Source organism: Lycorma delicatula, chromosome 8, assembly GCF_047948215.1.
Source record: "Lycorma delicatula isolate Av1 chromosome 8, ASM4794821v1, whole genome shotgun sequence".
In the NCBI taxonomy this organism is placed as follows: domain Eukaryota; kingdom Metazoa; phylum Arthropoda; class Insecta; order Hemiptera; family Fulgoridae; genus Lycorma; species Lycorma delicatula.
Window position 1 is genome coordinate 7,507,598 of NC_134462.1, and position 21,154 is coordinate 7,528,751.

The 21,154-nt window shown below is 30.1% G+C and overlaps 1 protein-coding gene and 1 long non-coding RNA gene across 3 annotated transcripts in view; one reads left to right on the plus strand and one right to left on the minus strand.

Moving 5' to 3' along the window:
* fw (CUB and Sushi multiple domains furrowed) overlaps positions 1 to 21,154 on the plus strand; it is a 365,438-nt gene that overhangs the window by 284,748 nt on the left and 59,536 nt on the right. The window lies entirely within an intron of this gene.
* The window catches only part of LOC142329600 (uncharacterized), a 30,296-nt gene continuing 11,902 nt past the window's right edge, over positions 2,761 to 21,154 (minus strand). Inside the window, exons 2-3 of one of the 2 annotated variants that reach the window (XR_012757528.1) lie at positions 17,259 to 17,373; positions 2,761 to 2,848 (exon numbers count right to left, since the gene is read on the minus strand). This is a non-coding gene — a long non-coding RNA (uncharacterized LOC142329600). Of the gene's footprint in view, positions 2,849 to 12,720; positions 13,035 to 17,258; positions 17,374 to 21,154 lie in introns of those variants that run through there. The other variant, XR_012757527.1, reaches the window with a different exon arrangement.

Here is a 21,154-nt window from a genome sequence, read left to right on the forward strand (position 1 = left end):
TAAACCTAACTTTATCTGCAGTGGCAGAAGATAAACTTTTTCTGATTTTACTAATGCCCAACTAACAAAATTCTTCTCTCCTATAGTCAATATCTTTCTCTTTGGCCATCGCTCTTTTATGTAATGGTTTTTCCTAACCCTGCTGTCCCACTAGTATAAAAAGCAAGAGAAGTTAGTGTATCCAAGTTGCAGTCCAAGTAAAGGTGCTATTTCAGATCTCCACAAATATGCCATAAATATTTCCCATACTGAATCCTGCTCAATACAAGTTTCATATTTTCATAAGACTCCATGTGAACAGCATATGCTAATAGTATTGATGGGTATTTATTTCCAATGTGAAATAGACCGGCTTACATAATAAGCTTTGACGAGTCAATAAAAAGTAGCAATTTATCAGGATAGTGCACATGTTCCAAAGCTTCCAGTAAAGAGTCCACCTCATTACAGTATACTAAGTTTTCGTACTGAGAGAATAAATGTCCAAATTCTGATTGACTGTGACTGAAAGCGCTTATTTTAGTGATTGGTTGTAAAAGATGCCTTTCTTTCAGTCTTGATGCCGGTATTTCAGCCAGATTCTTTGATAAATTTAAGTCACAAATCAGATCATTTAATTCTGACTGATTAATTAAATGGGGTTCAATATATCTAATTTCTAAACACTTTAGATCTCTTTCTTCATCGCCTGATACGTCAGCAAAAAATTCGACATTTTCATCATCATCTAAGTTCCTTGTATCTGGTGGTACTGGAATTGGAAGCTATGTGACACTGACCGCTTGTCAGAGGGAATATTTGCGAATGTATTTACGTTCACAAAATGTTATGTTATGGATGTTATAGATGTTATGTTAATGCTTATGGAGTACATGCATGATACTACCTGAAAATAAGAATGATAGTTATAAAAAACTAAGCCTGATAGAAGAATTCTGATTTCATATTTGAAATCAGCAGGAAAAATACTATAAGGATCAATTATTCACTCATATTTAACAAAATCATTGTTGATCAGTGTAGTTATTAATAAATCAATATATTTAAATTAAAAAAATGGAAATAAAGTCGTATTCGAACCGATGTGCCTTACCCTTGTAAGATCCAAATATTTTATTAATTAAACCTTTTTTGAGCTACAACTCTGGAACCAATGAAAATAAGTACCACTTATGATATACCTTGAAAAGCTCTCAATGAGGGCTTATTACTACAGTACTACAGAAAAAGTCCGAAATCCACATTTTTTGGATTTTGGACTTTTTGGATAATTTTGTTCCAGTCGATTGTAATCAAACGGGGAAGTACACAACTAGATGTTACAACAGTACTCGATCTAAAATTTCAACATTCTTCGGCTAATCGTTTTTGAGTTATGAGAGATACATACGTACATATGTACGTAGACATCACGCCGAAACTAGTCAAAATGGATATTTCCGTTGAAATCTGAAAAATTAAATTTTCGCCATTACAATACTTCTTTTACTTCGTACAAGGAAGTAAAAACTTATTAAAGAAATAAATTAAATATTTTAATGTTTAAAAATGTTAATTATCTTTATTTTAAAATTCCAAAATGTTTATAAACAGGACTATTTATTTATTAGAAAATACTGAATTAATCATGGCACACAGAATTTATAATGAGTATTTCAATTTGTTCTTGAGATATTAATTTCTGTTTAAATAAAAATAAAAAAGCTAACAGTGGGGAAACGAAGCGTTTTCGGTTAGTTTTTATATGCAAGAATAAATAAATCATTTTTTTTGCGTTACACTGTGTAAATATTGTAACTCTTTTTTCCCCTCATAATTTATTCTGTTTACATTTTCTTAACTAATTTAATCTTTGATCCTTTAATGTATGTATGAATTATAAATTTATTTTTTTTCATATTCCTTCCTCTACAAGCTTCCATCTTATTTAAGTATCGTCGTGTAACGATTTAAATTACATTCTTATTTTATTAACTTATATAATTTTTTAATTATCCTGTAACCACATTTCATAATTTTTTGATCCACGTTTCACTACTGTAAGGGCTACACATCATGAGAATAGTTTTCATAATATCTTTTTTAATTCCTAGATTTATAGTAGTAAATTTCTTTTCAACGTGAAAGTTTTCCTTACTTGTATTAATCTAGTTATGATATCTTTCTCGTTTTGTTCATCCGTTATAACTTTGCTGTCCAAATTACAGAATGCTTCGATTTATGGTACATTATTGTCTACTATCTCGATATTTAACTCATTATTTTATTATTTATACTGCATTTTATATATTTTTTTATTTTCAAAATGAATTTCTCTCTATTTAAAACGGTTTTTAAGTCATTTATAGTTTACGGTTAAAGAACAATGTCATTATCAGAACATTATTTTCTCTCTTTAGATATTTTATTGTTATAATAAATAGAATATTTAACAAGAAATAATTTTCTCCAGGAAGAGAAACAGATTACTTTTCCCAAATATAGATCATTTGAACGGAATTTAATAATCCGATATTCAGAAATTATCTGGATTATTCGGACCGTTCCTTTAACTATTAATTTATATCCAGAAGATATACCTAAAATTTTAAAAATTCCGAAAAAGTTTTTCTACAAAACTCAGATTTATTTTCCTTTAAAATCCAATTTTAATTTATTCAAAAATAAAAATAATCTTCTTACCTTACTTTTATATGGATTTGATTATGGATACCTGTGTTCTTTAGCGGTTGGGTTTCAATTAACCACACATTTCAGGAACGGTCCACCTGAGACTGTACAAGACCACACTTCATTTACATTTATACATATCATCCTCTGAAGTAATACTTTACGGTGGTTCCAGAGGCTAAACAGAAAACAAAATATTTTCTTCAGATTATAAATTTTACTAAAATTGTTCAACGGATATAAATTTTAAAAAATAAAACGCAAATAAATTTGGTAGAAAATTTTTGTCGGGGAATTTTTGGTCGGTCCCTTCCAGGTAACTAATAAGAATTTCTAACCAGAGAAACCCCAGATTAATCGGCTTAAAAAATAAGAAACTAAACCTCTGTGACTGAAAAAAACTATTAGTATTAGATTTACACGCACACAAACATTATATATTATATATTTACACAGCGATTCAGGAAAACGGAGAATTTTGAAAATTAATTATTCTTACAAAAAAAATTAACCTAATAAATAAATTTATTTATAACATTTAAAAAGAAAAACAAATCATTTACGAATAAATACACAACATTTATTTTTTGAAAATCAAATGCTGAAAGTGAGTTCCGTCTCTGCGTAGACATTCTTCAGTATCGTAATGAAACTGTATGGTTCCACGCAACATCTCAACAGGAATTTCAGCAATTTCTGTTCTGATCTGCTTTTAGTTTTTCTGTCATAGCAGGTCGACTGCTATACACTTTGTTTTTAAGGGGTGACTTCACACTGAAAGGCTTCTCGAAATTATATAACTCCCAAAAAATCGGCGAACAGCAACCGCCGATATTTCTTGAAACCAAGCGTTGTCAAATTTGTGGAAACACCTGTAGTTTTTGCACAACAAAGTTTAGCAACATGGCGCTACATCGATCTGATGTGAATGTAGTCGGGAAGTCATACTCGTTTTTTTTTTTTTTTTTAAATAAGGACCTGATATGCTATACGATGACACAGAACACCGCTCGGTAATCTTATTGCTGCGTATTGGGCGTTAGTGTAGCTATGTATAATATTTATGCGCCCAAAACCGAAAATTTTGTTTAGTAACAAACTCGTTAAAGTGGAAATGGGCTTCGTCTGACATTCCGTTTGCTAATAAAGTCACTGTTCTCGTTTGTCTTTACAACCGCAGTTCCTGGTGATCTGTAACATGTACGTGTGATAAAGCAAGTCCTGCACCGGCATTCTTTGAACGCTTGAACCCGATGCTCCTATAAGGATATTACACGACGACAGATTGAATTTTGTGGGCTTCTTATGACAGCAGCTCGAACAATCTCGATATTTTCTGGTGTTCGAACGATAACAATTCCGCCTGGAGGTAATTTTTTCATCGCTGAACCTATTTTCACGAAATTACGTGTACCGTAAGTTAACTGCATATGCTGAAGGTACGCGATCGTGTGGCGTTCTAAATTAAACCGGCGGTGAAATTTTCTTTGCGCAGCCTTCACATTGTCATTATTTTTATAAAAAGTTTTGATGGCAAAAGCACGTTGCGCACCGTTTCCAAATATTCATAACTAAATGACAAGATGGCGTGAGCTGGCTTAAGTTATTCGGTACTGACAATCATCCAGGGCTACCGACACCGATTTCAAAATCTTCTGTTTCCCTGAATTACTCTATATACTATAAATATATTCGTAACCGGTTAATATTTTTCAGTATCATAAAAAACAACAAATTATGAATTATATTTTATTTAATATTTTTTTAAATACCTGATTAATTATTAATTTAAATCTCTGAATGATAAGATAGATAGGAAAATAGATATTTTACTATTAATCTTGCATAACAAAATAAATCTTGAAGTTTAAAGCCTATAAAGACAATAAAAATGAGAAAACATTAGTGGAGTTTAAGGAACACATCTTGTTTAAAGAATCTGCTTATTTATTTATTTTTTAGTGAATTTGCAAACAAATATAAAATTTGCTAAAAAGAATACTATTCAACAAAGCTTCTCTACCGCGAACCAATGTGCCCTAGAACAGTGTTTCTCAACACAACTGATACAGTGAACCGACAAAAATTTTAAGCCTGTATTGCCGAACACACAAAAAGTTGCATACCAAACTGAAGAAAGTGCAGGTTTTTTACTTCCTTGTACGAACAAAGGAAGTATTGTGACCACGAAAAATGTCGGTTTTCAGATTTCAACGGAAATATCCATTTAGACCATCCCTGAATCCATTTTAACTAGTTACGGTATGACGTATGTACGTACGTACGTATATATCTCGAATAACTCAACAACGATTGCCGTAGTATGTTGAAATTTTGGATTTAGGACTGTTGTAACATCTAGATGTGCATCGTCCCTTTGGATTGCAATCGATTGAACAAAGTCTTCAAAAAAGCTCAAAATCCAAAAACATTTGGATTTTTTCTTAACTGCAGTAATAAGCCCTCGTCGAGAGCTTTTCAACGATATATCATAAGAGGTACTTATTTTCATCGGTTCCAGAGTTATAGCCAAATAAAATTTTAATTAATGAAATATTTAAATCTTACAAACGGAAGGCACATCGGTTCGAGTCAGATTTCATCTTTATTTTTTTTAACATTTTATTTTAAATTTAAATATATTGATTTATTAATAATTATTAACCTCTGATTGTAACAACATTTTTAAAATAAATAATAATTCAATAATAATAAAAAAAAAGATTAAAAATATCAGAAGTTATTAATGAAATAAAATTTGATGTACTTTTCATTTTAAAAAAAATGTGTATATGTATATTAAATACATATGACTTATTTCTACGCCTCTTAAGGCGTATATGGTGTTCACATCAGATTTGGTGAAACATCTGATTATCCGTTTTCATTTAGTTGATGTTTACATCAAATAATTTAAAAAACGTAGTATTAGATAGATATAAGACTGATATAAGATGTTAATAAAAGATAATATTTTAGCAATTGTGTAACCGTCCACTTTATTAAAGAATTCGAGGATCGTATCTTACTTTCAAATGAAATAAGTTTAAATAAAGTGCAGGAAAAAATGTGTACATGTAATTAAATAGGCGTAAAAGGAAGTTATGTGGTGTCCACATCAAATTTTTTTATTTACTAATTTGCAGACTAATTACTTAAAACATTCAAACGGTATTGAAAACTCGCAGTTGTACGATAAGCAAGTGTTCGATTTTATCGGTTGAATGCGTTATTATTTCCATTAAAAAAATGAGTAATAAAGCATTTAAAGATTGTAAAACTATGTAATAAATATAAAGTTCACGGACTACTAAATTTTTCCTGCGGACCACCGGTTGAGAAACAGTGCCCTAGAATACTTTCAAGTCTACTTTACATGAAAAATGAAATTAAACTAAGCCTGAAAACAACAAATCAATGTCGTATAATACAGAATAAAAATCCGATGAAGGATATATAGTTCGGTTTTGCGTCATTATTTTATATGAATTTTTCAAAGATATCTTCAATTTCTTCATTTGTATCCATCCGAATACCCTATTTCAATAATTCATACGTAGAAAATAATTTCAACCTGTTTGCTATATCTCATCATCTACGAGTATAAAATTATATAAAAATTACTTACAGCCGAAGTGTTTCTCGTATTATGATATTTTTGTATCGACCCAAATATTAATTAGAAAAAAACGCCTTATTACTTCAAACACGCTAACAAAAATCCATATTTATTAATTCTGTTATCCTTTATAAGATATTAGAAATATAAATCGGAAATTTTGTCGCTTTCTTATGATAGGTTTATTAGAGAATACAAAACGAAAAGTTCGTAACTTTATATACTCGTAAATAATCTCGATCAATTTTCAAATAACTTTTTAACAGTTTGACTTAGGTTAAAATTTTTGCGGGTCTACAATATGTACAAAAACGTACTTTCTATAATATTAATAAATTTAAACCGATATTAAAATTTTAAAACATAACTCTTGTTTGCTAAAATTGGTAATACAAGCCTGAATTTATGTTACTGTATAAAAGTTCTCTTTCTTTCTTAAAATAAATATTAGTTTTTATTTCGGCGTATTGAATAATACCAAGATATAAACGGAAACAAAATTTTGAAATATACAGAAGAAATAAAACAGACCAAACAACTAATCAGAAAGTGTTGATTGTTGCTACAGACTAGGTTATATTATATTATCAAACTAGCGATCTAATTTCATATCGTGTATAGTGCAGGCGTGTACAGACTAGAATATACATATATATTTTAAAACCGGTAATATTAACTTCAATATTAAGAAACAGTAAGTTATTAATAATCCGTACTTCTATTGTTTTAATAACGGATAATGAAAGTTTTAACCAACAAAAGATATGAAAAAATACGAAAAAAAAACAAGTTTCAGCTATTGAGAAATTGTTATACTCGTTATTACGTTATTAAAATAATAAGGTGATTTCTATACGAACTACATTAATTAACAGTAGAAACTACTAAATCATTTTCCCAAGAATATGTTTTATATAAATTTTGATTGGAAGCCTAAACCTCCAATGCTAAAACTGTTTATAGTGATTCGGTTAGGAAGAAGTTTATCTATTAAATTTTTTTTTTTTAAATTGAACGGGCAAAAATTAATGGAAACATTTTTTTTCTTTTTGTATGAAATATTTAGGGAATTATTTGCTGAATTTAACAGTCGATAACCAAATGGATCCGTGGTAACTCAGTGATGTCCTGAAATATTATCGGCTTAAAACTGGGCGACGTGTTTGAGTAGCACTAACTCGCTTTCCTCCAAGCGTATAGGTTGACATTACGAGACAGGCCTAACCACTAATTAGATATGTTTTACCGCTAACAGTTTCCTTCATACATTTTCGAACATTCTGTTGTTTGACTTATATAAAGAACACATTCTGACGAAAGCTATCTTAAAGTAAACATCGTTCTGTCAATAAAAGTATTTTATTTTCATAATATTACAATTAATCTGTGTAACGACTGATTTTCGAAGCGGAAGAATTTGAGATTCAAATCCTAGTGACGGATTTTAATATTAGATAATGGATATTGGTATATTTTAGCGATCGGGATTCAATCAACCACACACCTCAGGAATGGTCAGCAGGAGCTTGAACAAGACAACACCGCATTTAAATGTAATATATATCATCCTCATCTCATTGGGTCATGGAGGGTTGCTTATTGTTCACTAGTTGAATAGAATGTAACGAATGTACGTTGAAATATTAGGAATAGAAAGCACAAAATAAAAAAAAATTGATATGGCCACCACATGACTTCCTTGTACGCCAATTAACTTACATATACACATTTCTTAAAAATAAAAAGTAGATAAATTATATTTCATTAATAACTTCTGATATTTTTCATATTTTTTTTAATGTTATTATTGAAATTATTATTTAATGTAAAACATTGTTAACAATCAGAGGTTAACAAATTATTAATAAAACAGTATATTTAAAAAAATAATTACAAAAAAAAAGTCGGATTCGAACCGATGTGCCTTCCCCTTCAAGATCCAAATATTTCATTAATTAAAATTTTATTTGGTTATGACTATGGAACCGATGAAAATAAGTACCACTTATGATATATTGTTGAAAAGCTCTCGATGAGAGCTGATTACTGCAGTTAAGAAAAAGTCCAAAATCAATTGTTTTTTTTAATTTTGGGCTTTTTTTGACACTTTTGGTTCAGTCGATTGCAATCAAAAGGGGAGTTGCACAACTAGATGTTACAACAGTCCTAAATCCAAAATTTCAACATCTTACGGCTAATCGTTTTTCAGTTATGCGAGATATATACGTACGTACAGATGTCACGCCAAAACTAGTCAAAATGGATTCAGGGATAGTCACTATGGATATTTCCGTTGAAATCTGAAAAATTAAATTATTCACGATCACAATACTTCCTCGACTTCATTCAAGGAAGTAAAAAATAATTAAAAATTCCCGTCAATCAATTACCCGATACTTGACAGCTTCTTTCATTCGTCGTGAAGTAAAAATCATTTGTTATCCGAAATATGTCATAATATAATAATAATTTGTTAACCCGTTTAAAATATGGAATTAGTTTTATTTTTATATTAATAGGCCCGAGTTTACAACTTTGAAAAGCACCTCATTCCTTTGTTGAAATTTTTACGGCATTCGAGTAGGAAAAAAGTATCTAGCGGTACAGACCGGTCCGGAAGCAAAATGATCCACCGAGTTGGTCTAATGCTGAATTTGTCATCGCAAATCAGCTGATTTCGTAGTCGAAAATACTACGGTTCAAATCCTAGTAAAGTCGGTTACTTTTATACGGATTTGAATACTAGACCGTGAATACCGACGTTCTTTGATATTTGGGTTTCAATTAACCACACATCTCAGGAACGGTCGACCTGAGACCGTTCAAGACTACACTTCATTTATATTCGTACGTATCATCCTCTGAAGTAATATCTTAAGGTGATTCCGGAGGCTAAACAGAAAAAGGAAAAAGTCCAGAAACAAACCAAATAAATTTCTTCTCCAAATTGTAGTACATCTAAAATTTTCCTTCTTTCTTTGAACGGATCCGGTTAAACAACTCCGCCAAATATCACAGGCGGGTAGAGAAAAATTAAAAGGAAAAATTCGGGTAATAGGGAATAAGTAAATCCACCAAAATGAGTGTTTCAAGATTACTCCAGGAAAACGTTGCCGCCCAACTCGTATCTCGTTAACCAAAATCTCTCGGGAGATGGTGGTTCTTACCTAACATGGAAAAGTTGTATGTTATTTATCAACGATTTGGTGTCAACCTGTATAAATATATACTGCAGAACGCTGCTTTTCCTCCTGGCACTAAAGATCAACCCGAAAACAGGCCCAGGCTTCCATAAGAAAACCGTAAGGGATCTGGCGATAGGCCAAATCCCTATTGGAAAGTTAATTTTCAAGATTATTTTGCGTAATTACATTTTTAAATTTTAGAAAGAATAAGTTTAATTATTTAAAAACAAAAACCTTTTACGTCGACTTAATTTATTTTCAATTAAGTAAACGAGAGTCGGCATCGAATAAAAGCAAATATACTTTATCGGTACAGCGAAGGCAAAAGATGGAATTAAATACGATTACGTCACACATTCATTCACAGCTGGTGAAAGGTTGCCGTAGCTTGCCCTGTGACCCAGTTCATCGCGTGATCCATCCTGCAGTCACGCAGGTGCAATATCTATGTTCAAGTAAAAGACAATCTACAGATGAAGTTAACACGGAAAAAAAATACAATAAATAAGCTAATTTAAAATTAATACAGTATTTTATTACAAAATTATTATTATTTTCTTTTATTACGGGAAAACAATTACTTATTTAGTTATTTTTCTTTAATATTTCCTAATATTCCGGTTAGAAAAAATTAGGACGTCGGTGAGTTAGTGTTAAGTCACGAAGTATACTGTGTAAAAACATGTACTATTAAAGTAAACCGCTATCGCATACTGCTAGTATATTATAAGCAATTTATACTCTTATAATTCGGGTTCTCTATAAGGAAGATGTACCGTTTTAAGAAAATTACACACGCCACAAACTTACTTTAACCGTAAATCTTAAATTTAATAAAAAAAATAACCGGGTATCCTATTAAAACGATCTGTAATTTAAATTCGCAGGTAGAAACCGCTTAAATCATTTTTGTTCAGCGCCCGTTTTCTCAAATTTCTTTTTAGAGGGTTAAACGAGGAGGAGTTTAGAGGAATTTCCAAAACTAGATGACCTTTCTAAGGAGGTTGTACTATTAAATAAGGTCACCTCTACTTATATACTTAATTTTTTACTCGTATTTTTATCTTTTTTGATTAGCTTGTAAAATCTTTTTAAAGGGAGATACAATTAGACAGTTAATATATTTATTTTTTAAGCCATTATCAAGGCTAAATAATATTATCGGTTAGCAATCAGAACTTCGCTTATTTTCTATAATCAAAACCCAGAGTTAATTTTTTTTAGATTACGGGTATCGACTGCTACCCTTCATTTAGTCCTAATGGAATTTGTAGCGTACAAAAAATACCTAACCGGGATTCGAATCCCGGACCTCAAGATGAAAGGCCGAGACGCTACCGCTCCACCACGGAGATCGGCGTTAAAAATCTTATTGAGGATTTAAGGTTACTTCAAAAAGAAATTAATTTTACGAATTCAGTAGGAATAAGTATATGCAAATGTCTGGAAAGTAAAAATTGAAATACTTTTTGAACTGCTAAGCAACCGTTACAAAAATTAATATTCTGGATTAGATACTAATTTGAATATTAAACTTTAAAAAGGAAATAATAAAAATAAATACAAATGTAAATTACGAAGGAAAAAAATTACGATGCAATACAAATAGGTGGTTCCTTTTTTCGTCGATTGTTTTCAATAAACCAAAAACCGTGCCGTTTCCGACTTAATGAAATCATAATAAACAGTACAACATATTAATCGTATCAAATAGTGGCAATATTGTAACTTAGGCTTATAATATTAAAATTCATGCGAATTAAGTTTAACTCATTTTCAAGTAAAAAACTATAGAGATCGGCTATACCTATTCAAAATAGTAACGTGCTCTTTTTTCCGAGTGTAATCCGGTCTTTCTCGCATATTGTTTCGATACAACTTCATCTGGAAGTACCGGGTTCGAATCCCGGTCAAGCATGTTACTTTTCATACGCTACAAAATTCCATTTCCATATCCCACGCACAAGCTTCAAATATATATGGCAAAATCATCAAGCTAAAAATTAATTTTATTTTTGAAGATTGTTTATTTTCCATATCGCCTACTTTTCTAGAAGACTTAGAAAAAGTAATATTTTATATAAAATTGATTTTTGAATCAATTTTTTGTCTATCTGAAAATTCAGCCAACTCGATCAGTAAATAAAATACCAATAACTAATTAATCATAGACACAAATTTTTATGCAAGTCATAAAGTAATGCTCATTGCATTTCATGAAGTTAAATAACAGTGCGGTCATCGTTAATGCATTTATTGATACTTTACAATATTAAAAAAAAGTTATATCAATATAATGTACAACAAGCCATAAAAAGTTTAAATTTGCATATAACTGATTCATAAAGTAAAATAATAAAATTCATAAAATAACTCATTTTTATAAAAAAAAACTACCTTCAAAGAAAAAGAAGTAAATTATCTATTTATGTATTAAAATAAAATAGAAAGTATTAATAACAGTGTTATAAAATAAGTAACTTATACATTTATCCATTAATAGCCAATACAATTTAATATTAAACAGAATAAAAAATACATCCTGTCTACATAACATGTCAATCATATTTGAAACTTCTATATAAAGAACTTTATAAAATAAAAGTTGCAATTGAGATAATGCAACAGTAACAAAAGTTCCAATTAAAATATCTTTTAGTAAAAGCAGTCAGACTATGATAACATAGTCGTACTTAACTTCATTCATTGCTATTAGTAGTCTATTTATGGTAAAACAACATAAACACAACCTTTTATTACGATATTGAAATATATCCTTTCTACTTTACAAAGAAAATGAAATCATAGATAATGAAATAATTCAATACTAATGTTAATCATTTCGTTTAACATAATTACCAGTCAAAGTTCTCTGAGGTTGTACGCTATTACTAGGGAACAAACCTTTGGTTATTTCAAAACTTCTTCTTTTTTTAAAAAAATGCTTTCTTAGTAAATAAATCTAAAAGAAATAAACATAATAACAAAAATAGTTTTACCTTGTAAGGCATAACTTCTGTTTGAAATTTTTCCTGGTTCATATTTATATATACAAGTACATATATATATATATATATATATATATATATATATATATATATATATATATATATATGAGAGATATATATAAACTGAGAGATATATATAAACTGAGAGAAAGCTCTATACTTACTGGGAAAAATATGTATGCATTTACATATGTAATTTTTTTTCATCAATAGGAAGATCATACCTCCAGAAAGTAACTGAAGTTAAATTATAGTCTATAGTTGTTATAACCCATCAGGTTGGTCTTGCACCTGCCGGATTGGTCTAGTGGTGAACACGTCATCGCAAATCAGCTGTTTTAAAGTTGAGAGTCCTAAAGTTCAAATCCTAGTAAAGGCAGTTACTTTTATACAGATTTGATAGTAGATCGTGGATACCGGTGTTCTTTGGTGGTTGGGTTTCAATTAACCACACATCTCAGGAACGGTCGACCTGACACTGTACAAGGCTAGACTTCATTTACATTCACACATGTCATCCTCTGAAGTAACACCTTACGGTGGTTCTGGAGGCTAAACAGAAAAAGAAAGAAAGAAAATTCATAGCCTAGATTTCAGTCGATTACAGTGGACATGATACAAAATTCATTAAAATCCTGTATAGATTTTCACGCATGAAAAACAAACAAATCGATAAAATTTGTTAAAAAGAGATTAATAATATTTCCTAGGATTAATAATTTTTAAATTATTAGGACAGGTAGAAACAATCGATAGTTAAAAGACGCAACAGATTGTCAAAGAGATAGTCTAGCGTAAATAATGATTGTACATAAATTTCTGTTGCCTTTGGTTTTTATTAATATGTAGTGAATAAAGTTATGAAGTAAAGGAAACGATCAGAATATTTTTTTATATTTAATTCTATGATTCATAAATACAGGAAATATTTCAATGTAAATTAGAGTAAAATCTTTAGATAGTAGATTGTGGATACTGGGTTTCAATTATCCACACATTTCAGAAACGGTCAACCTGAGCATCTTAATTCAAGGAAAATTTAATATGGCAACATTAATCGATAAATTATAAAATGTACGTAACTGTGACTTGTCACTCATTATATACCTTAATTGTAATAATTAAATTGTGATAATCACGAGTTAAAATGAGAAAGTCTAAACTTTAAGAATTAGAATTAATATGAGCAACATTATTAGCACAACAAACTAAATTATTTAAAATAATTATTTATATAATTAACATCTTTTTGTATGTTATTCCTAAAAATCAGTTAAAGGTTACTAATAAATAGTGGATGCAATTTTTTTGTAGACATCTTTTCAGCTGTGATGAAGAAAAACTTTTGTACAATGTTATAATGTGGCAAACTGTGGGATTAATTTAGATTAGAATACCTCATAAACAAGGTATTCTCATCTACTACTAGGATGTTCTACTTACATATTATATTGTAAAGTAGTCTTATAAAATGTTAAAGTCACTTTTAATTCATGTATGACTATATAACTATAATAGGAAAAAAAAATAAAATCATATAAAAACAATGTTTTTTAGATTACGAGTTAATCACCATTGTATATGATAGACTACTAAAATTTGTAAGATTTATGTAAATAAGATGTGTCACGACTTTAATGGTTGTATCCCAAGAGTTACAAGAGAGGGTTGATCCCAGAGTTTCAAGGAGAGTGAGGAGTAAGGTGGTTTCCCATTGATTTTTCATCGATCTAAATATCAGGCTGCATATCAACATGCCAAGCCCACCAATATACAAGCAGTACTTTGATTCTCTTATGCTTTAAACATATATTACAACCGTAAGAAAAGTAGAATAGATAATGCAAAGCATTAAATTTATGAATCTATTTCTGTTGGGAATTAATGTGTAATATCTATACATATAAATTGTCGCCGAATGGCCTCGAAGGTCGTAATTTATAACCTTCCGGTGGTCCTGAAATGGGCCGTTTTTTTGCGTTAGCTCTGGGAAGAGCTGTTGGGTCCTTAAGCTGGTCTCCGGAGTTGCGGCTCGTCCATTGAAGTCCGACCGGGCTTTCCCTCAGCGACAGTTAGGTCCCAACTACAGCGTGGCAGTGGTGGCCCCCAGAGCCTTGTCGGGTCGGTGTCGGTCGTGTCTCGCCGGCGCGGCCGAGGCGGTCCTTCCCGAGGAATCTCACGCTGGGTCGTTCTTGCTGCTGAGTTCGGCGAGCTAGAGCTGGAGCGGGAAGGTAGCGTCCGCCTCCAGCGGCTCCCTCGGCGGGCCGGCCAGGCCTGCTGCTCCGGCGGGGATGTTGGGATCCGCCGGGAGGTCCCACGTGGAGCCGGGCAGGGAACTTCTTCTTCCTACTTGTTCTTCAGGTGGTGGTCGACGATGAATTGCAAATTCACTATCGTTCACGCTCTTTTATTGGAGCCTGAGAGTGGTGGGGCTGCAGCGCCGCTATGAAGAGAGAAGTGCGTGGTGAGAGTGATGCTTGTATGAGCGCGTCCGTATAATGTGCGTTTGCTCACATCGTTGCTACCGTTATCGCCCGCCGAAATTAAATTAGGCATATATGTAGTAACAATATATACATATGCAACTCGATGGAGAAACTGCATTATCAATAAAGAAATCTTTATTTGTTATGTAACATTGATTTATGAACTATATATTTTTTAGGAAATTATTTATTAAAAATGACAGAATAATACTGAAAGATAACATTTATAAAAACGTTTAGCGGTATTTTTGTTATATAGATATTATACTGGAGTTGCTAATCATATAAACAAATTTAGTTCACCAAACAACCAGTTTGCTTCTTGGTTCTATATAACTTTTTTATTAATGGGAGAAAGCCAGGAACTGAAGACATGGTAATGCCATGGACTTTTTTTGTAAATTCTTTCCTCATTTAAAAACTAAGCAAAACCATATGCTACATAATTAACAAGTCACCATCACCCTTTCTTTTTTTTCCTGTTTAGCCTCCGGTAACTACCGTTTAGATAATTCTTCAGAGGATGAATGAGGATGATATGTATGAGTGTAAATGAAGTGTAGTCTTGTATGTCACCATCACCCATTAAATATTTTCCTCACCTCCACAGCAGTTGCTCTACGATAACACTTTTACAAAAATTACATCTTTATGTTACACAGAATTAAATCTTAAGAAATAAATAAAGTTTAATTAAAATAGTATTTGTATTAAAATGTGCAAAATGTGTAATTACTATTACTTAACTTTAGTTTTCATTGAGGTATTGACATGGAATAATACTGTCAAGTTACTGCAAATAACTCATATTGCCTATAATTTGAGGAAGCAGATAAATGTTGAATAATAAAAACGTTTAAATTTTCAGTAACTTAACAATTGCACAGAAATTCTTAAATTTATAAATTATAATACAATAATAACAAACATTTTTAAACATTCACACACAAATAAAAAATTAATATGAAAAATCATTGTTACATGTATTTGAAAACGAAAAGTAATAAATGTAATTGCTGTAACCCAGAGCTATTGTATACTGTCACTTTTTAATATACTACTTACATAATAGAATTCTCTCACTTACACAAATCAACTCTATACTGACAGAACAAAAGAATCACATATGTAAATAATAAAAAAAATAAATAGATAAGGCAAGGATTAAGTAATCCTTAATAGCCCGTACATTCTAACAAGTTCTAACCACATAATTTAATGATAGATTATAATTTCAGACATAGAAAATTAGATGTAATGAGATCATAAATCTTCAAAAACATATTTTTTAACAATACAAGAGAAAATGTCAACTAAAGTAAAATTAAATAAGATTTCATAAGAGATATTTATATTAGAGTAATATGAAAGAAAAACAAAATTCATATACCCGAAGTATATATTTTTTTGTCAAAAAAGATGATTCTAAAAAGAAGTGTAGCCTCAAATTGAAGCAACTGTATATATATATATATATATATATATATATATATATAGTTTTTTTTATTTTTATATATACTCATTGTACCTATATAAATGTACTGCCAGTTCTTTCATTATTTTTTAGTAAGCTGAAGGGTTAAAATTCTGAAAAGCTCTTAAGTACAGTTATTTCTAAATAATGTAAACCCGGAACCAGCAGATTTTCATTCTTAACCCATTACTATAAGATAAAAAAGTACAGAACCCTCTGTTTTTTTCTTAAGAAACAACTTTAAAACTTGGCATTATTCAAAGTTCTTTCTTTAAAATAAACCAAAAAAGTGGAAATTGACTACATGTTAGTGAAAAATAAACATTTCTAGACCTTCAAGAGATAAAAACATTTAAATATTTTATTCATCTTATATTGTGATTAAATAAAGTTTATATTTCATTTTTTTATCCAACTGATATTTGTTTTCAAGTCACTATGACTAATATAATCTTATCGCTAAAAGATCTACAATGAATTTTATAAAAGTCAGGTTATTTTTATATAAACATTCAATGTGAATGCCATGAATTGCACCAATTAACTAATCTTCAACTTCTATTTTGCAATCTTCTACTTTCTAATTATATGTTGCAAAACAAAAACAGTGTAATTTTTCTTTAACTATGCTTCAATTTGTTTATTGGCATAAGCTGCGAGTCTTTCCTTTGAAGAATATAAAATATGGTGTTTTTAAGAACACCAAAAATCATATGACTACCTGTGAGAAACAAGCTTAAATACTAACAGATGTTAAGTAGCTAACTACTTTCTATACTTAAGAATAGATAATGAAAATAATACTTTTTTTCTCACCAACAATTTATCCTAGTATTTCATAGGGCCTTGATGTATAAAAAGCACCTGACTAAGAAAGATAATTTCTGAGTTGCTTTCTGCAAGAGTAATAATAATCACTTTCAACCACTTCCTGTAAACAAATAAAATTTTCTAAAATCAACAAAATGCAAAAAAATATTATTCACTGGAAATACATTGTAAGTCCAATAACTGAATAAAAAAAAAAGCAAATTACTTGTCTGAAACATAAACTCATTGTTTGATTTGAATCTTTGCCCGACAAGCTTCAGATTCTGAAAGAGGAAGTAATTGATGAGAATCAAACCGGTGACTTTGAAGCGTATGTCATAGAGTTTTGCAGCAACAACATGAGATGTGTGTGCATCACATTGCTGTGGCGAAAGAGCACTTTCTTTTTCGCTAGAAGTGGACATTTAGCCTGAACAGCATCCTTCAATCGGTCTAGTAGTGAAGGATAACACTCCTTTGAGACAGTCCCTCCTTTTCCAGGTATTCTATGAGCATCACGTTACGAGAACCCCAAATAATCATAGTCATGACTTTTCTAGTAAATGGAACTGTTTCTTTGGTACACTTTCACCTGCTCCTACAGTCCATCAGAGTTAAACCTTTTACAACAAAATAATTTATTACAGGTATAATTTCCATTATATTCATCTTTCAGAAAATGTCAAACTTGCTTCCTTTACTTGATCGCCATATGCAAACAACTAATATCTGAAACTTCACAGCACAAGTTATAAGGAGTATACTTGACAGATATCATAATCATTTGGTCATACCTGCACAAAATGCAACATCTCTATGTCAGGTAGAGAACTCTCCAAATAGCCCTAGTATTAACAATGTCACCCTCAAAAAAGGAAATACTAACTTGTTATTTTGCACCATCTGTTGGGACCTTACATTACCTCAGAGGTAATGTATTTGAGGTACAATTCACTAGTCATAGTTGCTTTTTTAAAGAATATAATATAATAAAACCATTCTCTGTTAAAAACAGAATTAAGGTGTCAGGGTTGAATACAACCTTAATTTTGGAGGGTATCATACCCCGATACGTAATATACTATTTTTTGGCCCAGCAATGAAGAGTATAAGAAATCATTCCACTTATTTCTCTACTAAATCTGACAATAAATGCTTAATATTTTTGAAAACAGTTATACCATAATATGTTTTTATGAGCATATTGTTTCTTGTCAGATCACCCACAATTAGTAAGTTACAGCATTCAACATAAATACATCTTTGTTTTTAGAATATTTTATTATACTATGTTTAATATTAATTTAATCCAGTAATACATTATAATAATTTAAAATCTTAAACTTCGCTTAAAGTAGCATGTAAGTAGTAGTACAAAATTTATATTGGTGGTAACTGAAATCATAAATATGAAGCATAATGATGTTATTTAATAAGTTTTTGTGTTTTAATTTTTATTTATTTTACCGAGTAAAGACTGGTCTTTTTCTCAGTTGCTAACTACAGACATCTCCCAATTCCAGTAACATATGAGAGACAAAATTTGTAGAGTATGAAAAATCTGAAGCAAGAATTTAATTGAGAATCTGCCAAATAAATTTATCGACATTAACAGTCTATTAAAATTGGTGAATGGCTAAGTATATAATGAAATACTTTATTCAAAATAAAATTACAGAAAAATTATTTTAATCATTATGTAATCCAAAATTTGATCAGATAGTCTTACAATAAAAATTAAAAAAAAAAAAAAAATGCAAACGTTAACCATTAATAAATCCCAAGAAAACTAAATTATATAATATTGTTTAACTTTCATTATCAGCACTGATTTATTAAATCTGGGTTTTGGCTGATTGAAATTTTATTCTTGGTTCACAACCTTCAATATTAGGATGATGGTCCCAGACTCATCCCTATTAAGTAAGCATCAAATTGTAAGGAATTTTGTTTTTTCTTATCACTGGACGCATTTTATCTAGAAAACAGGATCTTTAGTTCTTTAAATATTAACACATAAGCATATATTATATTATTATACAGCACATATATATATTTATTACACTATTATTTTATATTATAATCATATATTTATAATTCAACTTTTGTTTAATTTACAAATAATTATTTAAATATATATATAAACTTTTTATAGATTGAAATCTAAAAAACAAAATTCATATAAGATAAACAAAATAATGTTTTAAGTTTTTTTATAACATGATACTTCTTCAAGTAGTAATTACTTAAATAATTATCATCCCGTGATTTAATTATAATAGAATCTAAAACTTCAGACTAATTAATTTTGATAGGAAAACCCTAATTAACATAATACTTCAGACAGACACTTCATACCATGTTTGTATTTTAATGTTGAAGAAAAGGATGTGTTATGTAATTTATAATGAAGGAAATATAAAGTTTAAAGAGATGTACAAATCATATTCATAATAAATATAACATGACTCAGAAAATGAGTTTTATTATCTATAGCATAAGAATACTATTAATAAATACTCAACCGCAAATTAAAATTTAATATATTTTCAAGGTATTTAGTTTAATAAGATTTACACAATGTGACAAAAAATACTGCAGTGTATTTTTAAATAAACATACATCAATTTTATTTAACATAATGTAGTGACTGAACTCTTACAATAAAGAGAAATATAATATGAGTACATTAGACATGTATATTAATAATATTAACTATATGAAATAATAAAAATATTTCTGATGGCCAGTTACATTGAAAAATTACATGATAATGACTATATTCCAAATTTCTGATCATTTAATAAACAAATATTGTCACCTATTTTTTATTTGGTGACAACAATACAAAATTTTACTTACCAAGCTGAAAGGTAACAGCTGTTTTTTTTTCTTGTTAGAGAAAAAAGGTTGCCTTTCAGAACACTTGCATAAAATATAAATTCTACTTTTTTCTAGGTATGTTTTGTCTAAGAAAAAAACAGTATTATTATCTGAGAAAATGTAAAAAAAAATTGTTTATTTTAAAAGTAAGAATGTAAGATAATTATATTTGGTAACACAAACATGAAATGCATTTATGCCAAAATGTTGTCCTCCTAGCCAGCGTATCATATGAGCAGAGGTGAAAATCGAATGGAGCCAAGTCCGAGCTTTATGGTGGGTGAATAAGAATAAGCGGAAAGGAATGTTGTCATCAGCATTGTCTTTCTCCATGACAAAGCTCGGCCGCACACTTCAGCTGTAACAAAGAAGTTTTCGTTGGGAAGTGTCTGATCACCAGACATCGAGTGTTTGGCACAGACATCGAGCTGCAGACCAGCGTAGGAACATGGCTGAAAACACAGGAGGCTCCGTTGTATGACGAGGGTATTGGAAAGTTGGTACCATGCTACGACAAATGTCTATATCGGAGTGGCGACTTTGTAGAGAAATAGCGTAACTATACGTACTTGTTACAAATAAAAAATTTTTTATTTTCGCTGTAGTTTTAATGTTGTGACCGATCGGACCTTAAAAAGAAATAACCCTCATACAATATTTATTTTAATTAAGTATATGAAAATTAAATTAATGAATGTAACAGACTGATGTTGACCTGGACAAGCACACATCTTTAATGAACACTTGCTGAATCCCTTGGTAGATTGCACACTTTTTTTTAGTTCAAAAATAAATTGAAAATTTTATTTATGCATCGGAAGATATTAATAAAACTGGATTTTGTATGATATATAGCTCCAATAAATAGGCTGCCAATCAGGGATTTTGTTTCACAAAGTTTGTCTGTAAAAAATGGCCTGAGCTGTTTCCACTAAATCACATTAACTTCAAGAATACAGTAATTCGAACAGGTAGCGGTAATTTAGCAGGACCTAACTAAAACCGAAAGAAAAGGGAAA